This window comes from Phyllostomus discolor, chromosome 4 (assembly GCF_004126475.2).
Source record: "Phyllostomus discolor isolate MPI-MPIP mPhyDis1 chromosome 4, mPhyDis1.pri.v3, whole genome shotgun sequence".
Classification (NCBI taxonomy): domain Eukaryota; kingdom Metazoa; phylum Chordata; class Mammalia; order Chiroptera; family Phyllostomidae; genus Phyllostomus; species Phyllostomus discolor.
The window spans coordinates 52259238-52284097 of record NC_040906.2 but is presented as its reverse complement, the minus strand read 5'-3'; the positions used below and the strand labels follow the sequence as shown (position 1 = coordinate 52284097).

The window sequence follows — 24860 nt, the reverse complement described above, 5'->3', positions numbered from 1 at the left end:
AGGGCTATACCTCCCTCTGTCATTGTTTCAGGCTTAAATCAGGCAGGGGAAGTAATGCAGCCAAGAGATTAGGAGACTTCTCCAGAAAGAGGACTCAGGCTGTGTCAAAGCTGAAGGGCGAGTGTCCATCACCCCCTTTTGCTATAGCCCCCCAAGTCCTTCCCTGAGGGCCTGCACGTCAGAGCATATGTCTAGGTTGCAGGCTATGTCCCCAGTGGAGGCCAGGTAAGAGGCAACCACATATTGATGTTTCTCTCCCTCTCCTTCTCCTGCCCTTCCTCTCACTTTAAAATTAAATAATAAATGAAGTCCTTTTGAAAAATCATGTTTCAAAGAATATTTACAGTTACTAATAAGTGTTTGTATTTAAATATTAAGAGAAAAAATATAAAATATATAATGTAACTATATATATTTGTATATAACAAATTTATATATATTTTATCTGTATCAGGGTCAGCAAATATTTTCTGTAAAGAACCAGATAGTAAATATTTTAGACTTTGCAGGTGACCAGGTCTCTTGCTCAGCTCTGCTGTTGTAGGGTGAAAACATCATAGATGGCACAAAAACAAATAATCATGGCTGGGTTCTAATGAAATTTACTTATAGACACTGGCATATGAATTTCCTTTAATTTTAATGTACCACAAAATATTTTTACTCATTTGATTTTCCAACCATTTACTATTTCTTTTGTTTTTATTTTTTAATTATATTTTATTGATTATGCTATTACAGGCATCCTGAGCTGTCCCCCTTTGGCCCCCTCCACACAGCCCCCTACTTCTTCAGTCAATCCCTCCACCATTGTTCATGTCCATGGGTCATGCATATAAGTTCTTTGGCTCCTCCATTTCCTATACAGTACCTAACATCCCCATGGATATTCTGTAACTACCTATTTGTACCTCTTAATCCCCTCACCTCTTCACCCATTCCTCTACACCCCCTCCCATCTGGTAACCATCAAAGTGCTCTTCATATCCATGATTCTGTCTCTGTTCTTCTTATTTGCTTAGTTTGTTTTTTAGCTTCAATTGTGGTCAGATATGTATTTATTGCCATTTTATTGTTCATAGTTTTGATCTTCTTTTTCTTAAATAAGTCCCTTTAACATTTCATATAATAATGGTTTGGTGATGATCAACTCCTTTAGATTTTTCTTGTCTGGAAAGCTCTTTATCTGCCCTTCTTTCTAGATAATGGCTTTACTGGGTAGAGCAATCTTGGCTGTAGGTCTCTGCTTTTCATGACTTTGAATATTTCTTGCCAGTCCCTCCTAGCCTGCAGTTTCTTTTGAGAAATCAGCTAGAAGTCCTATTCCTCTGTAGGTAACTAACTGCTTTTCTCTTGCTGCTTTTAAGATTCTTTATCTTTAACCTTTGGCATTTTAATTGTAATGTGCCTTGGAGTGGGCCTCTTTATATCCACCTTGTTTGGGACTCTCTGTACTTCTAGGACTTACATGTCTATTTCCTTCACCAACTTAGGGAAGTTTTCTTTCATTATTTTTTCAAATAGATTTCCAATGTCTTGCTCTTTCTCTTCTCCTTCTGGCAACTGTATGATGTGACTATTGGACCTCTTAAAGTTTTCTGAGAGGCTGCTTATACTATCCTGATTTTTTAAATTATTTTTTCTTCTTGTTCTGTGTGGTTGTTTTTGGTTTCTCATGTTCCAAATCATTTATTTGATTCTTAGCTTCATCCACTCTACTGTGGTTTCCCTGTAAATTGTTCTTTATTTCAATTAGTGTATCCTTCATTTCTGACTGGATCTTTTTTATGCTGCTGAGGCCCTCACTAAGTTCCTTGAACATCCTTGTAAACAGTGTTTTGAACTCTGCATCTGATAGATTGCTTATCTCTATTTCATTTAGCTCTTTTATTGGTGTTTTGGTCTGTTCTCTCATTTCAACTATGTTTCTTTGTCTCCTCATTTTGACAACCTCCCTGTGTTTGTTTCTATGTATTAGGTAGAGCTGCTTTGACTCCATGTCTTGGTAGTGTACCCTACTATGGTAGGTGTCCTGTAGGATCCAGTGGCACAGCCTCCCCATCACCCAAGCTGTGTACTCAAGGTGAGCCCTTCATGTAGACTAAGTACACCCTCCTCTTGTAGTTGAGCCTTGGTTACTATTGGCAGATCAATGGAAGGGATTTACTCCAGCCTGTCAGCTGTAAGGATTGACTATAACCACTTACCACCAACCTCCACTCTCTGTGGAGGATTGGCTGTGCAGGGGCAGTATGGTAGTGCTCCAGTGTGGTCTATAGCTGTGCACTGGGTACAGTGACCCTGGGGTTTCCTAATGCAGGCCAGGGTCAGCCCTCACCTGTGTTGCCCAGAGCCACCCTGCCTGAGCTACGAAGCAATCTGAGATGGCTGCTACTTGTGCTGGGCTTGGAGATTCCCAGGCAAAGCCAAGCTGTGAATCTAGGCTGGCTGCTGCTAATGCCGGGCCTGGAACTTACTGAAGCAAGCTGTTGATTGTTTGAAAGGATTTAGGAAGTTGTGAAGCATGAGCCAAAACCAGCCATTCATATGGAAAAGCAGCTTGGGTGAGTCAGTAAATTAGGTTGGACAGAGTCTCTGGGGATCTTCAAGGTGGGTCAAACAATGGTAGCCAAGTTGATGGACTCTCAGATATGGCATCAGCTTGCTGGCTCTGTGTGGGGAGGATTTAGAAAAAGGACAATGGTCTCTGCTCACCCTGATACCAAACACATCAGTTCATCCCTGTATGCCATGGGTGACTTTCAAGCTGCTACCCCCATGCTGGAGCTCAGAGAAAATGAGTCTGAGTAGGTGAATCTGTGTGTGGGTTCTTTAAGTGGAACTGCTTGGGGCCCCAGAAGTTTCTTCCAGTGACTCAATCCCTGCTGGGTTTTGCAGCCAGAAGCTATGGGGACTTATCCTCCTGGTACTGGAACCCTGGGCTAGTGGCCTGATGTGGGGTGGGAACTCTTCACTCCCAAGATATCCCTTCTGAATTTTTATCCATGACATGTGGGTGGGACCAACCTGTTCCACATCTGTGCCGCTCTACCAGTCTGGATGGATGTGGTTTCTTTAATTCCGTAATTGTCAGACATCCATTCAACTCGATTTCTGATGGTTCTGATTGATGATTATTCTATATTTCCGTTGTAATTTTGATGTGGTTGTGGGAAGAGGCAAGCCATGTCTGCCTACACCACCATCTTGACCAGAAGTCAATACCTTCAACCATGTAAAATATGAAAACCATTCTTAGCTCATGAGCCATGGAAAGACAGCAGTGGGCCACATTTGGCCAAAGAGTTGTAAAGTTTGTCAACCCCTGATTTATGTTATGGAAAGAAAACCTGTGATAGAGTATCTCTGGGTAATAGAATTATGAGAGGTCTTTATTTTCTATCTCAATATTCTTACTTCTAGGTTCTACATTTTCTATAATATGTATATTATACTTTAATAATAGGAAAATAATTATTTGTTAAAAGAATTTGTCCTAAGCTTAACAAATGGTAAGTGGCAGGGGCAAGTTTTGAACAGAAACCCTCTTTCTACCATGCCTACTGCCTCCTGGAATCCTTTGGCTGGAATAGTCTTTAGAGATCTATGAGTAGACCAACCTTTATTTTGCAAAAGGAAGTGAAGACTCCAGAAACTTACCAGCTTGCTCAAGATATGTGACAATCAGTGGCAGCATCCCAACTGGTCCCAGGTTCCCAGACTCCCTATTACAGTGCTCTCTCTGCTTCCCCACTAGGCACCATTAGATGTAGGCAGGATAAGTGAAGGCCATCATTTGTGTTTTAATTTCTAAACCACTTTTATCTTGTATGTTCCCTTTCCATTCTGGTTCCTTTTTAAAAAATACTCATAGCCACTTCTGTAGGCTAATATGTGAAACACCAGAGGCCTGGTATCTTAACAGGCCTTCATGGGAGAGCCCCACGTGTGGGATAAGTAGCTGGAAGAAGACATGTTTGTCTGGTCAGCTTTGTCAGAAAAAGAGTTTATGGAGGTTCGGTTAGGGGGCGAACTGTCAGCCCTTCTCTGTGAGAGTATGGCCCTGACCAGCCCCAGTCCTGGGGAGCTTCTCTGCTCCCCCAGGTACCTTCCAGGCCATCAGAGCCTCCCCTCACGGTTGGCCACAACCTTATCTAGGGAAAGGACAAAGAACTAGAGCCAAACATGCTAGGTTCTGGTCCTCATCCTGCCACTCAGCTCCTCAGTCCTGACCATGTCGTAAGGAAAGTTGCTCTGCTGAAGTGCTCTTGTCTTTCATGTTCATTCACCAGCCAACATTTCCTGATCACCTATAGTTATGTTCAAGTCGCTTTGCTGGGCTAGCCTGGGGATGAACAGAAGGACATGTCCGTCAGAGTCCTGGCTGTCAGTGTCAGTAAAGTATCAATAACCTAACGCTGTTGTCTGCTTCCCAGGGAGTTGGGTGTCCAAACTGTTATCTGTATGAAGTATTTTGAAAATTTGAGTATTATGCAAATGTGAGAGGCCATTTTTTTTTTTATTGGTGTCTTTGCTCTTCAGTGAAACATGAAGGGCAAGGGACTGAGGCTTTCACTATAACCAGAGAAGGAGGGCAGAGAATTTTAAGATCTCAGGGTTCTATAAAAAAGAGCCACAAGTCCTTTCTCCTAACTGACCTATCAACATGCTAGCGTAAGAAGCTGAAGGAAAAGCTAATGGAAGTTAAGTAGTTTCCAGGTTGTGATTAATTTGAACTTGCAGGTGCTCTAATGGCTCTGGGTATTAGAAATACCAACCAAGAAATAGAAATTAAACAGGTTCCTATGTCCTTATGATCACAAAGAACAAATTCAGAAAAACTATTCCTATTCAATAAATAAAGGTTTTGGTATTTCGAAGGTGTAGAGGGGAGACAAGTTTTAAATAAAGGATAATTCTAATTTAAGAACCCAAACAAAGATTAAGGACTTAATCATTATTTAGTATTTACCATATTCACCTCATATGGGTTATGTACCTGTGAGTTCTTAATGCATGTATATAAAACTTCCTCTTAATATAAGCCTGCATGGTCCTTTATAATCATACATATGTTTAATTACAAGATGACTTCATTGTAAGGCTTTTGCTGGCCAAGTAACTGCATACCTAACTCAGAGTAGCTGAAACAATAAAGAGGATTTATTGGCTCGCTTAACTGAAATTTCCCAAGGACATGAAGCATGACTTCATCAGGACTTCAGGCTGTTCTTTGCACTTTCCTTAGCTCCGCCATCCTGCATAGTTTAGCTTTGCCCTCAGTTTGGTTTCTCTTAAGGTAGAATGGCTCCAGTGGTTGGAGACTTTACGTCTACATAAAACTCTGTTCACATGGAGATTGAGCTTTCTTGTCTCAAAATTTGATTGGACTACCCCTAACCAATCCCTGTGGCAAGAGGAATGTTATGGGTTAATTGGCTGATGCTTTGGTTGTATGCACCAATTACTGTAAGGAAGGAAATGGAGTTACTCTGACTTAGGCCTGTTAGGGCCCATCCCTGGATCAGGGACAGAATCAATCTGTTCCAAATGCATGACTGCTATGTGTTGTGGAAGGGGTAGAATGGCTTTTGGGAAGACAGTAGTATTCATTTTATTAGCTAGGGTCAAGTCAGGAGACAGAAACTACACCAGTTACTTTAGCAGAGAGATTTAACAACTCTAGATGTTAACCAATATTAAGCGAAAAGTCAGAAGTATCTTGGAGATGGTAACCTTAGGAGACAGCTACCACTCCTAAAGCTGTTCCTCTTTGAGGAACAAAGAGAAGTTGTGATTGTTAAGACAAACTTGGAAGAGGAGCCCTACAAAACTGAAATCCAGACCTCCAAGTAGGGTCACTATCCAGCTAATGTTGGTATCTGTATCTGTGGGGATGCTGTCAGGCTGGTTCTTGTGACTCGGGGATACTGCAAACTGGAGCTAACTGTGACTGCTGGAGTCAACTCTTGCTGCCAGGGTGAAAACCTGGGGCTGTGGAAGTGCTGATAGGAATAAGAAGCAAACAGGAAGAAGCAAGTCCCACCTTCTCCCACCCACTCTTGCAGTCTCCAGCTAGCATCCACTGTTGGCACAACCCCGTAGGGAGAAATGTGACTTGTAAGGTCTAATCTAATCATCACAGAGTGTGGAGCTGAGAATAATGACAGTATTAGGGCAAGAAGGAAAGAGAAAAGAAGTTAATGTGCTTGTAAATATACATACTTGTGCACAGAAAGTGTAAGAAAATACGCATACCAGCTATAGTCCTTGTTACTGTAAATGAAATGAAGTAAAGTCATAGTTGATGCTTATAATCTACTTATTCCTTACTGTATGATATCTCAGCCAAGACCTCAGCTTGTAAGAATCTTTACCAGGCAATGTAACTGAAACCTCATCCCTGAAGGGTCTGAATCTTCACTGGACCTGCATCTCTCTGCTTACTGTAGTTTCTTATTAACTTTTACTTTTGGATGGAAGTACTGAGAGGTATTCGAAGAATGTTCTAGGTTCCAGAGAGTCCTCTTTGCCCCTGTTGTGCAGCCACAATGCCCTGATAATCAAGATCAATCCATTCAAGAGTGATCCCTTTCTTTATCTGTCGATCCAATGGCATGAGGAATCCAAATGCCAGGTGGAGGCCTCACCTTCCTGTTCAGTGGGGCCACTGTTGCGCCCCCTGGTAGAAGCATGCCTTTCTTGGGTAGCAAGACCTTCAAACCAGGAGAACTTAAAGTTGAGAGAACAAGAAACAAAAATTCTATATAAAAGTATTTTAATAATTTAGGAATTATAAAACTCCAGAATGGACCCATTCTCTCTGATTTATTACTCCACTAAAAATATTTTTTTAGCCTCAGAGTTTAGTCTCCTGGGGGGCAAAATATGTAACTGGTTGGCGTTCATGTGCCCAGCGAGGCCTTTCACAATGACCACCACCCGATGGGCAGTCAGTAAATGCTAGATGAACATGTGGGTAGTTGGTAGCTAGATACGAGATAACTGGTTAGTATTAGAGGACTGAAATTTTTTTCATTTTGATTTTAATATTGCTAGCTCACAAATAAAAACTAGGTTTCTTCAGTCTCTGGACTTACAAAACATTCTAGTAATCTGTGCCTCAGCAGGCCCGTTTCTCAGTATTGTGTGGAGACTACTCGAGCTCCTCAAAGGGGATGGCTGGTCCTTACTCCCCTTCAGAGTGTCATGGCATTTGGGTAGAGTTTAATATTATTGTGCCCTTTAAAATGGACCATCTTCAATTTTAGAAGATGCATATCCCTGTAAGTGACTTAAAACAGGGAAACATTTCATTAGCTCCTCTTCCCAAATCCTGAGGAGTTTCCGAAATGTGAAGCAAAGCAGCCTTCCACTGCCTGGAGCCCCTTCGCAACATCAAACACTTCATGAAAATGTTTTCCTCACACCTCAAGCATTTCCAAGTATTAAATGTGAAGAGGAAAGATTTTGCTCTAACTGCAAAGTATTCTACCACTGCAGGGTATCTGAGAATGCCTGTGTGTGTGTGTGTGTGTGTGTGTGTGTTTTATTTAATACTTCCAAGGTAAAATTAATATGCCCACACCCTCTCTATGCAAAACTGCATGAACAATACCTATTTGGGACATTCTCAAGCTTTCATCAGGAAGGACAGGAGCGATATGTGTCAGCCTAGAGAGAGCTGGCTCTTGTGAACACAGGGTCCCTGGGCCCACTTAGGGCTGTTGTGACTGGGACCAAAAATAGTTTTTGAGGGGTAGGAGACAAGAGTGACCAAATGGGTGCTAAGCAGACTCATTTTAATTAGATCTGTTTTACTAAAGCATTGTTTTAAGGGCTAGCCTGGACTTTAAAAACAGAACAGCTGTTCTGTATTTAAAGTTGCACCCTCTCCTGAGCTGCTAGGAGGTACTTTGTTTTAAGTAAATAATATCAAAAGTAGTTTCCTGTGAGAGGGTATTGGAGACTCAGCAAACATTTTCCGTTAAAGGATTCCAAAAGCATCCTAAGGTAAATACAGTGAACACTCTTAATTACTGCTAAACTTTGCATTTTACATAATTTTTACTTTGCTTGAAATGTATTAAATATCTAGGCTATTTAATATATTCACTGCATTACCCACAGTTTTCATTCATTTCTCTAAACCAACTGCTGAAATATTCACATTGTTTGCCTGTGAAACTTGTTCCCAGAAGTAGGTGGGATGATCGGACCCAACAGACGCTGCAGGAACTGTGGAGCCCCGGCTGGGGGGGGCATCACGTGCAGGGTCTGGAGAGCTCACTGCAGCCTTGGATCTGTGGCAGCAATTCCAAAGGGCATAGCACTTTATTAGAGAAATGACTTTGTTACAGAATTTCTAGCTAGCATGAGGAAAAAGTTGTTGTTTTTAAGAAATTCACATTCTATTAGAAATTCACATTCATAAATCCAGGGCAAGCTTAAAGTTTATGGATTGAATTTAATTACTCTACAAGTTTTTAGAGCTTGTCACTATAGAAGTAACTTTTCATATAAAGACAATTAAAATATACTTCTTAGTTGTGTAAAATGGAGAAACTGTGACCAGCAAAGAACCAGAGGATCAGCATCACCAAACCGAAAGCCTGGTGATTTGTAAACCGCACTTTTCAGTTCAACAAGACATTTCCAAGTAATGTGAGCACAGTGAGGACAATACTCAGTGCTTTGGTTTTTATAACAAATACTTCAAATACCCAGAAAATAAGAAAACAGGACAAAAAAAAACATTCCCATAATAAGCCTTAACATCTTACCTTACTTGCTTCACCTTTTTTAAAAAATTTGAAGAACTGTTGACTTCTTCCTGTACCCTGTCCCAATGCTGTCCTCCCTCTCTTATCCCTACAGTAATCGCTATCTGAATTTTCATTTCATTCCCTAGCATGTTTTCAACTTTTTACTATATGTGTAGTGATGGGGTTCAGGGTCCACTACCCCAAAGTATGGCACCGTGGCACATTGAGTATTTCAAGCCAAAGAAATGTGAGAAATGGAATGTACAAGAAGGGTGTTCTGACCTTCTGCTGGAGCAAGTCATAAAACCATCCTGGGAGAGAGGGGGAACCACTCCCGATACCCAGAGGAAAGGAGCCTCCTGACCTGCGAGGAGAAGGGACACAGGGAGGGGGTCTGGCCAGGAACTCGGAAGCTGCTGAGCTGTGTGATTCTGGCTCAGGATCTTTCATGAGATTTAAGTCAAGATGTCAGCCAGAGCTGCAGTCGCCTGAAGGCCGGCCTGGGGCTGGAGGATCTGCTCCCAGGATGGCTACCAGAAGGGAGCCTCAGTTTCTTGCTGTTAGAAAGAGCCGTCCGTTCTCTACCACATAGGCCTCTTTTTAGGGCTGCTTTCCTGTCGTTATTCCGTGGTGGCTGGCTGGTCCACCCACAAAGGATCCAAGGGAAAAAAGGTTAAAGCCACAGTGTCTTATATGACCCAAACTTGGAATCACACACTTGTTATTTCTGTGTATTCTACTGATTATACCAGGAAGGAGGAAGGGTGGGGGTGGGGGAGATCATTGGAGACCATCTTGGAGGCCGGCTAGCACACACATTTTCTGTTGCTATTATAAAGAGGATTTTTTTTGTGTGTTATATTTTTGGGTTGGTCATCACTGGAATATGGGAACACTATTAATTTTTGTATGTTGATTCTGAGTATCAACTTATTAAGGTCTTATTAGTTTCAATAGTTTGCAGATCATCTCAGATTTCCTATATAGCCTATCATATTGTTACAAATAAGAAAATGTATCTCTTCATTTCAAATTATAACCTTCTTTCCTGCCTTATCACATTGTCTACAAGATTCAATATAATATTGGATATAAGCAGAGTTCATGAGCATGGCTATCTAGTTCCTGACCTTAATGAGAATGCCTCTAAAGTTTCACCATAGAGCCTGAATTTTACTCTAAATTTTTAATAATTTTATGATATTAAGTACATTATCTCTTATTTATTTCTATTTGATAATACTTAAGAGTATTACATTTTATCAAAAGCTGTTTCTGCATCTATTAAGATGAACCACAGAACCAAAGTTCTACTTCAGACCCTATGGTTCGTGTACTTTAACTGTCTTGTTAGTGTGGCATATTGGTATTGTACATTAATAGGCTTTTTATCTATTGAAATCCTGGAATTCTGCTTGGCCATAGTGTATTTCTTATACACTATTAAATTTTACTTGCTAATGCTTCATAGTATTAACTATATAGTTTTGCAATTTCTCCTCAGAGCCTAACACAGTTCTGTGGAATCAAAAACCAGCAAATGTTTGCGTGCAGAGGTTTGTATGCAGAACCCTCACTGACTGAACCCTTGGGTGCTCTCCTGCGGTGGGGCTCGCTCTGGTCTGCCAGAGACCCTGTGCCGTCACCGCACTATGGTATTGCCTCTGCAGGAAAAACCAAGTCAAACCTGAATGCTATGTTCCTGAAAAAAAAAATACATATATATGTAAGCTTGTGCTGTACAGAACAAAATTGGGTACTTAGAGCTTGAGTTGTTGTTACTCATTCTCATGAAGAGTGGCTAAATATCTACAACACTAGCAAGGACTGTGGGTAGGGATTTAAACTCAATGATATTACTAAATTTTAGCAGAACCAGAAACTGGCAAGCCTTAGTATGGAATTTTTTTCTTAGCTGTAGCTGTTGTTAAGTTATAATTTGGGATAGTTACATACTGCGGCACTTACCTAATTTTCCCCTCTCCTATTATAGAAGCCCTTGTAGATTGTTCTATTCAATTAAATAACTCAGTAAACAGGAAACAACTACTATGTACTAGGCATGAAATGCAACATTGGGACATAGTTGTAAACAAGGCAGTATCCCTGCCCTCATGAAATTTACAGAAGAGAAGAAAGACATTTAAAAATAAAAAACATGAGAGGGATTATTTGAAAGGGGGAAAGTTCAGAAGGCTATGGGAGCTTACAGCAAAGGAACATAGTCTAGTCCAAAGGGTTAAGAAAGTTACAATTAAGTTTAGACTTAAAGGATAAGTAGAAATTAGTCTTGCACAATGTAGCAGGAGATGTGCTATAGGCAAGAGGGGATGATGCAAAAGTTGGGAGAAAAAAGAAAGCAGGGAACGTTCAAGGAGCTGGAAGGACTGGAAGAAGTCTGGTCCACCTGGTGCATAGTGTTCCAGAAGCTTGGAGAGGCAGGTACGGGACAGGTCTTACAAACAGACTAAGGAATTGGAATCTTATAACATGGCCCTTATTCATAACATCTTAATAGAGCTCCTTGCTCACTAGTAGATATTAATTAATGTGTGTTCAATGATTTAATACAGAAGTCATTTGGATTTTCTTCTCTCTGTGCATCTCCTTAGTAAATGGAAAACTCTAAACATGGCTTCTCACATAGCTGTAGCCAATGCTGGCTCCAGAGCCCTCACATAAGCAGATATTAGGGGCTAGCTTTGAAGCTGCGTTTACACTGTAGACCCACTGCTCCTACCAAATAGACTGTGTTTACTGCCGTGCCCGTGGAAGAGTGCTGGTGCAGATTATGGGGAAGGGCCCCAGATCCGTGCCAAACTATCCTTTGACCCTGTGGTTGGGCCACAGCCTCTTCTGCAAATTTGGATTATGCTAAACCCTTACAATTTTAGTTAAGCAACTTAATCTTTATATAATGTATTACAAAAGCTGTTTACTTTATGTACAATAATATGATGCCTTTGATGGTAATAGTATATGCTAATGAACTATCTTTACAGGCAGGAATCCTTTGTGGCAATTTTAACGAAGTTAACAAAAATATGCAGTGGAAAGGAGTTAATGGATGTGTATTAACAAGTAAAAACAATCCCAAAAGCCAAGCATCATCATACTCTAATGTAAAATATATATCGCAATTTAGATAAGCCAATATTTGGAAGGCAGCCTATTGATTTATAAATTGCATTCTGTCCACTTTTCAAAACGAGAAACAAACTCTTTGCAAGAGCAAAGGCTCTTTCTTGCAACATAAGTGTGAAGAAGTTCTAGGACTGTCATCAGGTCAGGTTTGTGGACACGGGAGCCATACTACCAGTAAGCCTGAAAGAGTCTTAGCAAGTGAAGGGACAGGAGCTTCTGGGGTTCGATGTCACTCAGAGAAGCAGTCTGGAAAGGGTTGAGGGTAGAGACAGGAAATTAGCATTCGAAGGCCTCTTCCTTTCTTAGACTCTGGAAAAAAAACAGAACAATAAAGCCTTTGGGGCAAGTGTGTGTGGGACTGAGTCAAGTTTGAGAAGAGCTACTGTTTTCAGGGATGCTGACTGCTCCACCCTTCTCTCTTGCTCTAACTTGTGGGGAGATGGCTGCTCAGAGGATGACGGCCCTGATGCACAGGCGCCCAGTGAGGACTCGCCAGGTCCCCTCCACCTCTCAATTCCTCATAATTCCCCTGGCCCAGTTTTACCCCCCTTTCCTTCCTCTACTTCTTCTTCTTTCATCTTTTTCTTTAAAAATAAAAATCCCAGCAGGAGTTGTGACTTCCAGTTCCCCCAGAACAAGGAAATAAGTACTCAGCCACAAGTATTCAACAGTTAAACCTTCAGTTAAGAAAAAGCAATTGTCATCGTGGCTTTTCTCTCTTGGAGCCCAGGGGAGAGGAACAATGGGACTTTCTCTTCCTCTCTTCCAAGGAATGCCCTCCACAGCTTACTCTCTAGAGGTCAACAGACCCTTTTCGGCAACAGCTCACATCAAAGGGTGCAAAAGTAAAGGCTTGACTAGGATACAGGAGACATAAACCCTCTCTCTCCACAGCAGCAAAGCCGTCTTGAGAACTGGGAGCCTGAAGGGCCTGGGGGCCCTCTGGCCACTCCTGCCGGCCTCCCTGCCCCAGGACTTCCACCTGACACAGCCCATACCCTGCAGCCTAACAACTCAGTGGACTCTAATTGTAGTGTTTGAGCATATTTGTGTGTGTAACTGACACTGGTCTCCCCTACCAGACTGACGGATTCTTGAGAGTGGACCAAGTCTCAGTCCACCTCTGGTCTCCACTGAGTCCTGACCAGACAGAAGGTGTTTGGAGGAGAGAGCCCAAGCTCACCTGTGGGCATGAGGGGACAGCCCTCCTCTAGCAGTGGGGTTCTTTCTTGATGAGCCTTCTCTCACCGGTCGTGAGTAACATTGCATCAGTTGTAAGCTTGTCATCACTGTTCCTTTGGCCACATCCAGGTTCTCCAGGAGAAAACGGAATGACAGGTCAAGGCTGGAGGCATTGTTTCTGTGAATTTTCATTTTACTTAGGGTCACTGGTCTCTATTCACATCTTTACCCAGGTCTTTTCTCTGAGGGATCCATTTCTGTAAGAATTGCATTTGTCTGTAGAAAAATCAAGACCAGTACTAGCATATCAACTCACAGTAAAGAACAATAATGAATATTTTTGAGCATCTAACTCTGCACATGGGTTAAGTGTTTTTCACACAATATCTGAAATAAGACAACCTCTGTATAAGAAGGTGCCATTATTCTTCCATTGCCTAAGGTCACACAATTGGCAAGCAGTAAGCCCAACTTTAAACTCAGGCCCCACGATGAAGAAAAACATTTCTATCTGAAGGTGCTCTTTTTCATACACAGCAAAACCTTTTACAAACAAAAAAATTAAACCTAAGAAAACAAGCTAATTTATAAAACACCTTTTCTTTGTTTCAACACACTCTTTCAAAGAGCTGTTTCCCTCTTCTCCTCTGCCTGTCTGGCTTTCTTTTCCTGTCTGTAGTCACGTCCACACAAGGACACACAACTGGACCAAAACAAAAATGCCTCACACCCAGACCTGGGAAGTCTTGTATACATGCCCCCAGCTGCTGGCTAATTCAATGAATCTGAATTTTTTATTTGATTTTAAACTTTCACCCAAGATTATGGTCCCCCGTGGGGCTCTCTTGTGTGGTCTATCTCCCTTCAACAAGCTTGGAAAGTATTTTAAATTGAAGTAGATACGGTGTGGATAGCTTTCCAAAGCTATAGACAAAGGTTTTTCCCTCTTTTTAAAAGAAAACCAGAATCTGTATACACATCACCATTTTCATGAAGTGCTATATTTATTTACCAATCAGCACTGTGAACTGGTTGATTTAATGATCTCTCATATCATTTATGCATAGCTTTTATTAACTGAGTCTATGGAGATGAAAGGTGGATATAAATTAACATGGGAAATGTGTTACTTGTCATTCCTTTAAGGAAATGCCGTTCTTTAAAACTGTCTGTTGTTTTTCTTCCTTTAAGTGTTTTTTTTATTTTCTGTTGAGGGTTATATAAGTAACCTAATCATAGAGATTGGGTGTTGGTTTAGACCATTCACACTTGTTAACGTGGCTAATGAGAACTTTTATTGATCTGTAAGTTGATTCTTAATAGTTATAGTATTTCCGAGAGAGAAGTCAATAAGTTTCAGTTAAAAGGCAACTTAGAATTTCCAACATCATCATCAGCCAAACAAGCTGCTGATGAGTTATTTTAGGCCGCCTGCCTTTGATTCTGACCCTTAACAGGAAAACTGAAATAAGCCAGTAGACACTAGGCAGTTACCCTGGTGATCTGGGATGCTTTCAACAAGTCAGCGTAACTGAGAGCATTTCTACCCTTCTCTGCTCCTGAGTCCCAGGTCCATGCTGCTGACTGGTACGCCTCTAGTACAGCACTTCTCAGCCTTGGCTGCACATCAGGCTCGCCAGGGGAGCTTTAAAAAGTAGCTCCCTGCCGGGGTCCTACCTCCGGACAGTCTGATTAAATTGTTTTGGGGTGTGGCCTGGCCATCAAGATTATTTCAGTGTTCCCCAGATGGCTCTAATGTGCAGCCACGGTTGAAGACTTCAGCTCTAGGGACATGCACAGAGAGCAAAGCTGATAAATAAGCCTTACACATAAATCCCAGCATGTCCCCAGGTTGCAAATGTTTCTACTAGACTGAGTAATGCATCCCAGGTGAATAATGTCTCACTTCCAGTGATTCTTTGTGTCCTGAGCCAAGAAGAGTCTCAGGAGTCACTTGAGCGCGTCTGTCTTTATGGAGGATCAGAAAAGTACTTGTTCTTATACCCAGCTCACATCCGAAAGCTCAGGACAGAAAGAAGCAGCATGGTTGAACAGTCTGCCCACCTTTATTACCCGCCTGCACTTCAGAGCCTCGAGCTCTTGCAGAGCCAATCTCACTTTTGCACACCTTTGTACTTTTACAGGCGTGGACACAGGATCACATTGGGCACAGGCACGCTCTCAGGCCTGCGTCCTTGTGACATCTGTGAGGTGACCAGCCAGCCGTTGAGGTACCATTTGTGGGGAATGGAACAGACCCAGGTGATCAGAAAACCTATAGCTGTCACCTCATTAGCAACAGGCTCTGAACAAGCAACTGAACAAGGAAATAAGTCAAGTTGCTGCTCTGAGAGTGGGAAATCACTTCAAGAAATCGCAGGGTGTCTGTTCAGGGACAGAAGCTTTTGTTATCCTCACCTAGGGAAGTAGCACCTCTGCCAGCATGAGTTCCCTAGGCAATTCCCTAGTAAAAAGCAGAAACTAGAATGCGAGTCTTCTTCTGGTACACAGTCTATCATAACGCAGTAGTAGATCTCTGTGCTGCTTTCTGTTCGGTCTTTGAAGCTCTTTGCTTTGGTTGCCTTTACCTTGTGACCTAAGATCACAGGCCCAGTGGATTTTCAGTCCCTCTGCACTAGAGTCAACAGAAATGTGAAGCTAAGAGCAGCAATTTTCCCAGCAGACTGGGCCCTACCAAAGTGATTTATGGGTTTTTACTTGGAGACTATATTTTAATGCCGAGATTTTTCTGATTATCTTTTTGTATGCACCCGCTCACCACATGGGCTCTTAATTTAGAAAATATTCAGCAATTACATGTGGAATTGATACTTTACATAAAAGCAAAAATGGTGCCTGTAATGTATGTTACTGAAAAATTCAATGTCTTTTATTTTTCTGGCAACAGAGGTACGTGACTCAAAAAAATTGCTCATTATTTTTCATTTTCTGCAAGATGAAAAGTTCTTACTGTAAAGAGCAGCGCTGCCCCTGAAGAAAGGCCGCACGGTGGAAGTTCCGAGGTCAGTGGTCCTGCAGGCGCTGCTGGGCACCAGGGATTCTGCTGTGTGCTCGTGAAACTTCATTATCGATGGCTCTGAATCAAACCTACACTTGATTTAAACTAAATCTAAAATTAGGTGAAATTAATTTTGATGTCAAAATCAGATATTTTGCAGCTTCCTGAAAAGTAATTCTTCCAGGAACTGCTACTCAGCTTTGACAGTTGATTATCCAAATATTTAACTTTGTGTGTAAATAACACCAGTAAAACCCTCAGAACTCAATTTGGATTTTTTTTACATGGGTGAGTAGGTTAGTTTTCTGTCTTACCAAGTTTGCCCAATGTCCACAAAGTTTGAATTTTGGTATATTTGCTGAAGGGGCACTTTGTGACGTAGAAAAGTAATGTCAACTTTGTGGTGGAGAAAAATAATTAGACAGCTTTTCACACCTGTCTTTCCAATGGTGCATATGGGTTTTTTTAATTGATTTTGTTGAATTTATACTAACACAAGTTAAAAAAAGAAAACAGCTAACTCTACATGAAACCATAGAAGATTTATTTCTGTATTATCTTGGTTAAAATATGCTTCAAACTCATGGCTATCTGTAGATTTTTTTATCCAACCATTATCCAAATTATAGTGAACCCAGAGACAAAAGTGATAAATGTATAATATAGTATATACACATAAACGTACTCACATATATATATGTGTGCATGTATTATATGTATTTTCTTTATAGATATAAATATATATTTATTTATATTTTAAAAGGAGGCTGTGCCCCATCAACTTCCCACTGCCCTTTGAGGCCTGGGCACCCCGTGCGGGTGCAGTGACCTCAGCCCTGGAAGTGTCCTGGTGGCAGCCAGTGGGTCTGGTCCAGCACAGAGGATCCAGACGGCCTGTGGTGGATGAGGGGCTAGGCAGTGGCCAGGCCTCAGAGCTGTTGGGTTCTTCATGATGAAAGATATTGGGATGCTTCTCTCTCCTCTATGTACTGGGTTGGCCAAAATGTTCATTTAGTTTTGTCTGTACAGTGGCTCTAACAGTGCTTAGTTGTCTTTAGCTTCGTTCAAAACAATTTTGTTAGATTGTATTATGATAGCTGTCATATCAGCATGAATTTAAAAGAAATTTATCAAAATTGGTGAATTTTTGTGTAGCCATTTTAACATTGAAGATGGAAGAAGATATACAACATACTTGGCATATTGTGCTTTATTATTTCAAGAACAGTAGAAACACAACTGAAATGCAAAAAAAAAGATTTATGGAGAAGGTGCTGTGACTGATCAAAAGTGTCGAAAGTAGTTTGTGAAGTTTCATGCTGGAGATTTCTCGCTGGACGATGCTCCCCAGTCAGGTAGACCAGTTGAAGACAGTAGGGATCAAATCGCAACATTAACTGAGAACAATCAAAGTTATACCGTGCAGGAGATAGCTGACATACTCAAAATATCCAAATCAATAATAAGGTTATTGGTGAAAATGAAAAACGTGTCTTTTATTTTACAGGAAAAAAACATACAGACCTTTTGGCCAACTCAATAGCAGGGCAGAAGCCTCACCCATTCCCTAGTGTTACCAAAACCATTGCTGACATGCTCTTCAACCTTCTGCCTCAGGCTCTTTTCGTCATCCGGGGGGTGTTTGTGAGTCTCTTTCCCACCCACCTTGCTGGGCAGCTGGTTAGTCTCTTGCACGTGTCCCTTCTGTACTCACTCTACTGCTATGAATATTGTTAGTTCAGTAAAGGGATTGAAATGCACCAGAGCTTGTCAAGCATAGAGAGGAATTGGCCTTACTGCTTCAGAACTGATTTGCCCTTGGCTTTCCTCAGGGCAATGCAGTCCTCATACTTTATCAGAGGCTGCCTCTTCTCTCTTCTCATTTCTTCATTCATTATCGGCGCCAGTGAAGCAAAGACCCTTGGCAAAGCTTACCTTCTCTAGTTGGGCCTCAACTTCTTGGTGGTTTTCTTAAGCAACAGACTCTTCCACAGGACAGTCCACCTACAGTCTGACCTGAGTTGCTCAGTCTCTGCAGAGAAATTCCCTTCGCCACATTCATCTCTTGCCAAGCTAAAGGCTGCTCTAGGCCACTGAGTCACCTGCCATGGGAGTATGGGGGAGCTGGTGGGGGGAGTATGGGGGAGCTGGTGGGGGAGGGTGGAAAGGTGGTGGGGGGAGGATAGGGAGGGGGGTGGAAAGGAGGCTGCAGCTCTTTCCTTCTTCACCTCCCCCACTAGGGAAGAAGTCAGGGCCCACTCTACCAAAGACCCCCTGCATATTTCCTTCTGAGGAATTGGAGGTTTTGTCTCTGGTGCACATAAGGCCCTATCTTCCTGACACCAATATGTGGATTTTTAAGACCTGTGAGTCTGAAAGAACCACAGGTTTTTCTGCAGCTATTTCCTAGCATTTGCCAGCCACTGTGCCTGGACTCATTGGAACACTCTCTCTCCCTGTGCCATTTACCCTCCCTCCTCCCCTTCCTGCCTTCTGCCACGCCTGGATGAATGGATTTTGTAATTCGAGCTTTTGTATTTTGAGGACCTGTTATTTGTGTTGTTTTTCTGTGAGGCACATCGACTGGATGTGGGAGGTAAAGGAGTATCTCAGCTGCCCCCGGTCACACTCTTTACAGCCATCCCTGTCTTGTTTCCTGTGACTCAGGTTAGATTTGGCCTCCCTGGCTCCACTGCAAACAAAAATACACCTGAAGAGACAGAACTGGGCGAAAGACCTCCCAGCCATATCTGCTGGGGTTGAGGAGTGAATTTTCTTCCCCATGAAGGGGAAAAAAGCTTTTTTCACTGGTACATTTAAAATGCCCCAACTACAGGGAGGTACCAAGTTTGGACAAGTGCCACTGCCACACAGAATGGCCAGAGAACTTGAACTTTTAAACTCTGCAGGTCTGAAACTTACTGTTGGCCGCTGTGGGGTCTGCCTGATGTTTCAGAGGAATATTGGGTGAGCGAATCGGAACTGAAGGGGTAAACTTATGAAACCTATTAAACCTGTGATTGGTTTATTTCTGTCATTTTAAAGAGACTAAATACAGGGGGAGAAGACAGGTGTTAAAACACTTGTACAACTTTAAAATGTCACAATCGCGAGAGAAATGGTTTGGTTTTGTTAAGTTTGAAGAAAATAGCTTTAGCTAGTGTGAGGAGGATAGTATTCAGTTAGTTCTTGGTCTGCTTTGTGCCCGGCTCCTCTCTTACAGGTGGATTAAGAGTAAAATATGTAAGTGTAGTGTTGGGGCCATAATGAAAAATTTCATGAGATATAAACCCAAGACATGGAGCCATTCAAAAGTGGCTTCTCTCAGTTGGGATCCCTAGGGCACCGCAGGGAAAACCACTTGGCCGAACTGCTCTTTTCACACTCGGAGTCCCCTCAGACTTCTGACTTTGCAGTGGGATAGCTGAGTCAATTAATGTGAGAGAATGTCCCCACATTCAGAAACCATGGATTCCTGCCACAGTGGGCTGGTAGAAAAAGGAGGCCATAATACCACACTTGCTCTCAACCTGTAAAAGTGGGCCTTTGAATGCTTTATTACTACCCCTCCCCACCCTCAAGTACTTGGAACTTTTTTTTCCAATAGCCTCAGGCATGATAATTTTTTCTCTCCTTCCTTAGCAAAATCTATTGACATAATTATTAATTTAGGTTTTTGATTGCTCTCCTTTGAGCACCAGCGGCTTTCTGTGGATTTAAGAGCTTGTGCAGTGTCAATATGTGCCTGCAATGTTAGACCTTCACAACGTTAATCTCACGCCCAGGAGGCTTAAAACTCTTGGGCCTCTGTGTTAAAGGTAACTAGGGCCTCTATTATTTCTCATGATCATGCTAAGTGAGTTCAAGCCACTTTCTCTGAGATCAAAAATTAAAAATCAGAGAGTTGTCGGGTCGTAAACCACACCTTTTCACATTTCAGTGCAGGGAAGAGATTTTCTGTGAAAACGTGAGGCCAATGACAACAGAGGTCAGTGGCAACAAAGGAGGGCTGACAGTCATCACTTGGCAGGTCCAGTGTGGGAAGAGAGAGTGAAGCAGAGTAAGACTTTTTTTCTTTTCTGGCAAGTTTTCCCACAGATTTTCAACAAAGCCTTGAACTGTAGAATTTTAGAAGTAAAAAGGGATCTTAGAGGCCACAAAGTCCAGCCCTCTCATTTCACAGGGGAGCACCCCACTTCCTGGTTAACTTGCTTGATGTCTCCTCCCCCCGCCCCCAGCTTTCTGCTAAAAGAATAACATGTGTACAGAATGTACAAATATTATGTATTAAACTCATTTCAAATGCATGAAGCTTGAGAGTGCAAATCTAGAGCCAGCTGCAGGTGCTTTCCAGCAGAAGCTCCCTACATTTGCCATTCTGCAACTAACACACAGTCACTTCTTAACTGAAGGTGGTATAGAGGCATACTTCGTTTTGCACTTTGCTTTATTGCACTTCACAGACATTGTATTATTTATGACTTGAAGGCAAGACCCTTCACCAGCAAAAAGATGAACAATTCACTTTATTGCGATATTGGCTCTGGAACCAAATCTCCAGTATCTCCAAGGTATGCTTGTGTTCCATTTACCAAACACCTATTCCACACCAGGTACCCACCCATACACTATTATTCAATCTTCAATATCTCTGCTGAAGTAGGTTTTTAAAAAGATTTTATTTATTTACTTCTAAGAGAGAGAGGGGAAGGGAGAGAGAAAGAAAGGAAAATCAATGTGTGAAAGATAAGTCGGTTGGTTGCCTCTTGCAACTGGGGAACCTGGCCTGCAACCCAGGCATGTGCCCTGACTGGGAATTGAACACTGAACCTGCAACCTTTTGGTTCACAGGCCAGCACTCAATCCACTGAGCCACACTGGCCTGGGATGCAGTAGACTATTTTATTCCCATTTACACATGTGGAAAATGAGGTGTGAAAAGGTTAAACCATTTGTCAAAAATCCCATAGCTAGTGCTGAGATTCCACCCAAATCCGTCTGAGTGAAGTTCCTTATTGTAACTATAGTGCCTTTTAGTATATTATAAAATCACTCTTATATGTGCCTTTCTGTTGATGGAGGTGCTTTTTGAGGATGTTTTAGGTGGGGTGGGGTTGCAAAACATCCCTAACAAGCTTTATATTGGGGTCAGGTTGATGGTATAGGGCCAGCTTGACAACAATAATGAAGCTGCTCTTTAAAGACAGGATTCAAGTGACATAGTCTCCGCTGAGATTCCCTTTGGAAAGCCCATTCTCTGAACCCTGGGTGAAAAGGAAAGGGAACCAAAGATTTTCAGAGTTTGAGAGCAAGAAGAAACATCAGAAAGCCTCCATAAAACCCTCAAAAAACCCATGAGGAAACTAAGACTCAAAGAAATTAAGAGACTTGCCATCATCTTTAGATTAAGACAAGGTGAGTGAGTGGATTGGCAGGGAAAGTCAAGGGAAGGCAATGCACATTTATGGAGCACTAACAGTGTACCAGGTTCTGTGCCACGGGGCCTTTTGAATGTCATTTCCTCCCATCCATCTCCCTCACTGAGGGCGGGGATCCTTTCCATGCTGTTCAGTGATGTACCCTCGGTACCCATCACACAGCCATGATAAATGCTCAACAAACACAACTGACACTTTGAACACAGTAATGAATGAATCCCTCAACAACTTCAAGGAGCGTCTTATCATCTCTATTTTACACTGAGATTCAGTGACCCAACGTAACTTACCCAGGTTCACAGAGTTTTTCCAGAGTCCACAGCCTCTTGCACACATCAGCATAGAAAAGATTCATCTTGGCCTGGCTGGCATAGCTCAGTGGATTGAGCATGGGTTGTGAACCAAAGCATCACAGGTTCGATTCCCAGTCAGAGCACATGCCTGGGTTGCAGGCCATGGCCCCCAGTGGGGGCCCATAAGAGGCAACCACACATTGATTCTCTCTCTCTCTTTCTCCCTCCCTTCCCCTCTCTAAAAATAAATAAAATCTTTAAAAAAAAACTACTTTAGAAAAGATTCATCTCCAAGCATATAAACAGACCTGAATATCAACTTGCCCTTCTTCTCTCCCACCTCTGCACAAGATCTGGAGAGCAGAGACTGGAGCGAGGCCTGTGAGTCCTACAACATCATTATTCTCACCAGACATACTGGGATCCATTTACAGTGTGCTGTGAGGTATTATAAATAATTAAAAGAGAACTGCACATCTTAAAATAAATGAGCTCCATACACTTGAACATGATGCAGCCTTGGCTTTCCACTGTGTTTTTTTTTTCTTTTCAACTCTCTCTGATGTGCACCCTGGTAGTCATTAGTCAGGAGCATTTGTAAGATTTTCCTATGTCATGGGATGTCTGGCCATTTTTCAGAGAGACTGTTCAATGGAGCTCACTGCTGTTGTACATTGTGATATTCATAAGGACACTATAACCTACAACTGTTAGCATTGTCAGCCCAGCATTTTTCTTCTCTACGTCTTCTGATTATGTCACCTTCTTCCCTTTGGGAGATTGTCCCCAACACACACACTTCATTGTGGTCTTGTTGAGGCACTCATGAGGCACTCAGGAAATGACACTAACTCCTGGTCAAAACTTTGGGTACGTGACCCAAGTCTGGTCTAGCAGAATCACCTATTCCCCCCAACCCCCGGCCACTGTGATTGGTCCAGAGTAGGATGACTGCCTCAAGGTAGGCCTGAGATTTTAGACATGGCTGCCTCCCACCCCCAGTGCCACGTCCTCCCACCTTACCACTCTCAGCACCACCGCACAGCCAAGCAGAGAAAGGCTGTACAAAGTAACAGGCAGTGAATAGAGAGGAGCAGAGCTTGCAGATGGAGGGAAGGAGGGACTGAAGGCACACAAGGTTACATGATTTAAGATTCCATGACTTAAGCCCCTGGAAAACCTGAAGCCAGCTCTTCCTTCCAACCTATTCTGTCAAATAAGCCAATGTTTCCTGTTTTGAGTAAACAACTTTGAAATGGTTAACACTTCAGCTAACAGACATCTGACACATTATCTAACAGCAAATGGGAATTTACCACTGGTGCTGGGGACTAAACAAAATGACAACTTCATGCTATGAAATCATTGCCCCAAGGGTGGCAGGCCCTGAGCAGCCCCCTGCTATCCCACCCAGTGGCAGTGTGTTGAGGTGAACTGTGCCACGATCTAAGGCCAGCCCCTCAAGTGACAACCCCAGTTCCACCTGTGTCTCAGCCCCTGCCTCCTCCTTGCAGCCTTTTACCCTCCCTTCTCTCTGTTGCTCACAGCTCCCCTGGGCAAACGCGCTCTGTTCCCAACACACACAGTGACCTGGATTTACTCACCATCATCAGTCACTTTTCTGTCTGTTTTAGTGAAGGCAGCCCAGTATCAGGCACAGAAGGTGATTATTCAACCTCATTGGCCACACTTGACTCAGCTAAGAGGTTGGCATGGAGAGGGCCTAAGGACAGTGTCTTTCCCAGGCTCCAGAGTACCTGTGCAGAGGAGTAACACGGGCTCTGGAGCTGTGGATCTCGGGCAAGGTACTTACTCCCAGAACCTAAGTTTCATCTGTAAAATAGGAACGATACCATTTTTTTGCTGACTTGTGGAGAGAAGAAATGATAATATGTGCCAATGAGGCAGCCCAGCCCCTAGTATGTAGGAGGTGTTCAAACAATAGCAGTAGTTCTAGCACTACTTACCACCTTAACTGAAGATGGCCAGAGGGCTGATGGGGATCTTGTGGCCACTAGGAAGGTGAGTTGTCTAGTATGGCTTTAGACGGGCAAGACCCAGTGATGAGATAGAAATCATTATTGACCGTATATCTCTGCCACTCCTTATTTCCCCTGCTTCTCCTTGTTTATTGTTAATCTCTAAGAACTTTAAGGACATTCTGGGGTCTCCCAGCTTCAAAGAATATGCCATCTGGTCCTTCATAGGCCTCCCTTCTCTTAACCCAGTCAACACTGCCTCTTTCTCGGTTAGTCAAATGAATGAATGAGGCTTCTATGGTCTCTTTGCTAATGAATCCACTCTTTTCAAATACAGTTGCATCTTAGTGGGGAAATTTTGCAGCCAAAATGCTTGAATCCAGGTATTCCCAACATTTTTGCCGCTCATAACACCTTATATTATTCTCTCTTGTGGATAATATATATTGAAATCTGTGTCTTCTCCCAAGGGTATAATTTATTTAATAAAATTAACTTTTCCACTTGATTAAGTATAGGCATGATTGCCTTGAGGGCTTAATCCACCAGCAGGATACAGTCAATGGCATTACATTGAGTGAGTTTATTTCAGGCCAAAGGAAAGAAATTTGAAGTTCTAATTAGCCTGTTTGTGATTCTGGCTGGATTTGTTGGAATACTGAACGTAATCCAAGGGCCCTGTCACAACCATTCTGAGGGACATCCCTACTTTACCACCCCCTGCCCCAAAAAGCTGTCACTTCTGGTACCGAGCCCAGGAGAGGGCTGGCCCTTGAGTCCCTCACATCTCACCTCCTAGGTGGTCCCTGTGTTGCCTATTACCAGTCCCTGGGCTCCCTCTGCCTCTCCTCATCCAAGCGTGCTTTTACATAAGTTCAGCTGGGCCGCACAGTACAATGCAAATCATGCAGAACACTGTTTCTAGCTGTTCCACATACCAAAGCATTACTGCATGTTCCTAATTGGACTTGATTTGGACCATGAAATTCCTTAATTCTGACTATATGTTTTCTCCCACCCATAAGATTCAGAGGGGGAAG

The 24860-nt window shown here is 42.5% G+C and overlaps 1 protein-coding gene and 1 pseudogene across 1 annotated transcript in view; both read left to right on the top strand.

Moving 5' to 3' along the window:
* The window catches only part of MYO3B (myosin IIIB), a 417036-nt gene that overhangs the window by 357674 nt on the left and 34502 nt on the right, over window positions 1-24860 (top strand). The gene's annotated exons all lie outside the window — the stretch shown is intronic.
* LOC114494830 lies at window positions 11099-18219 on the top strand (annotated as a pseudogene).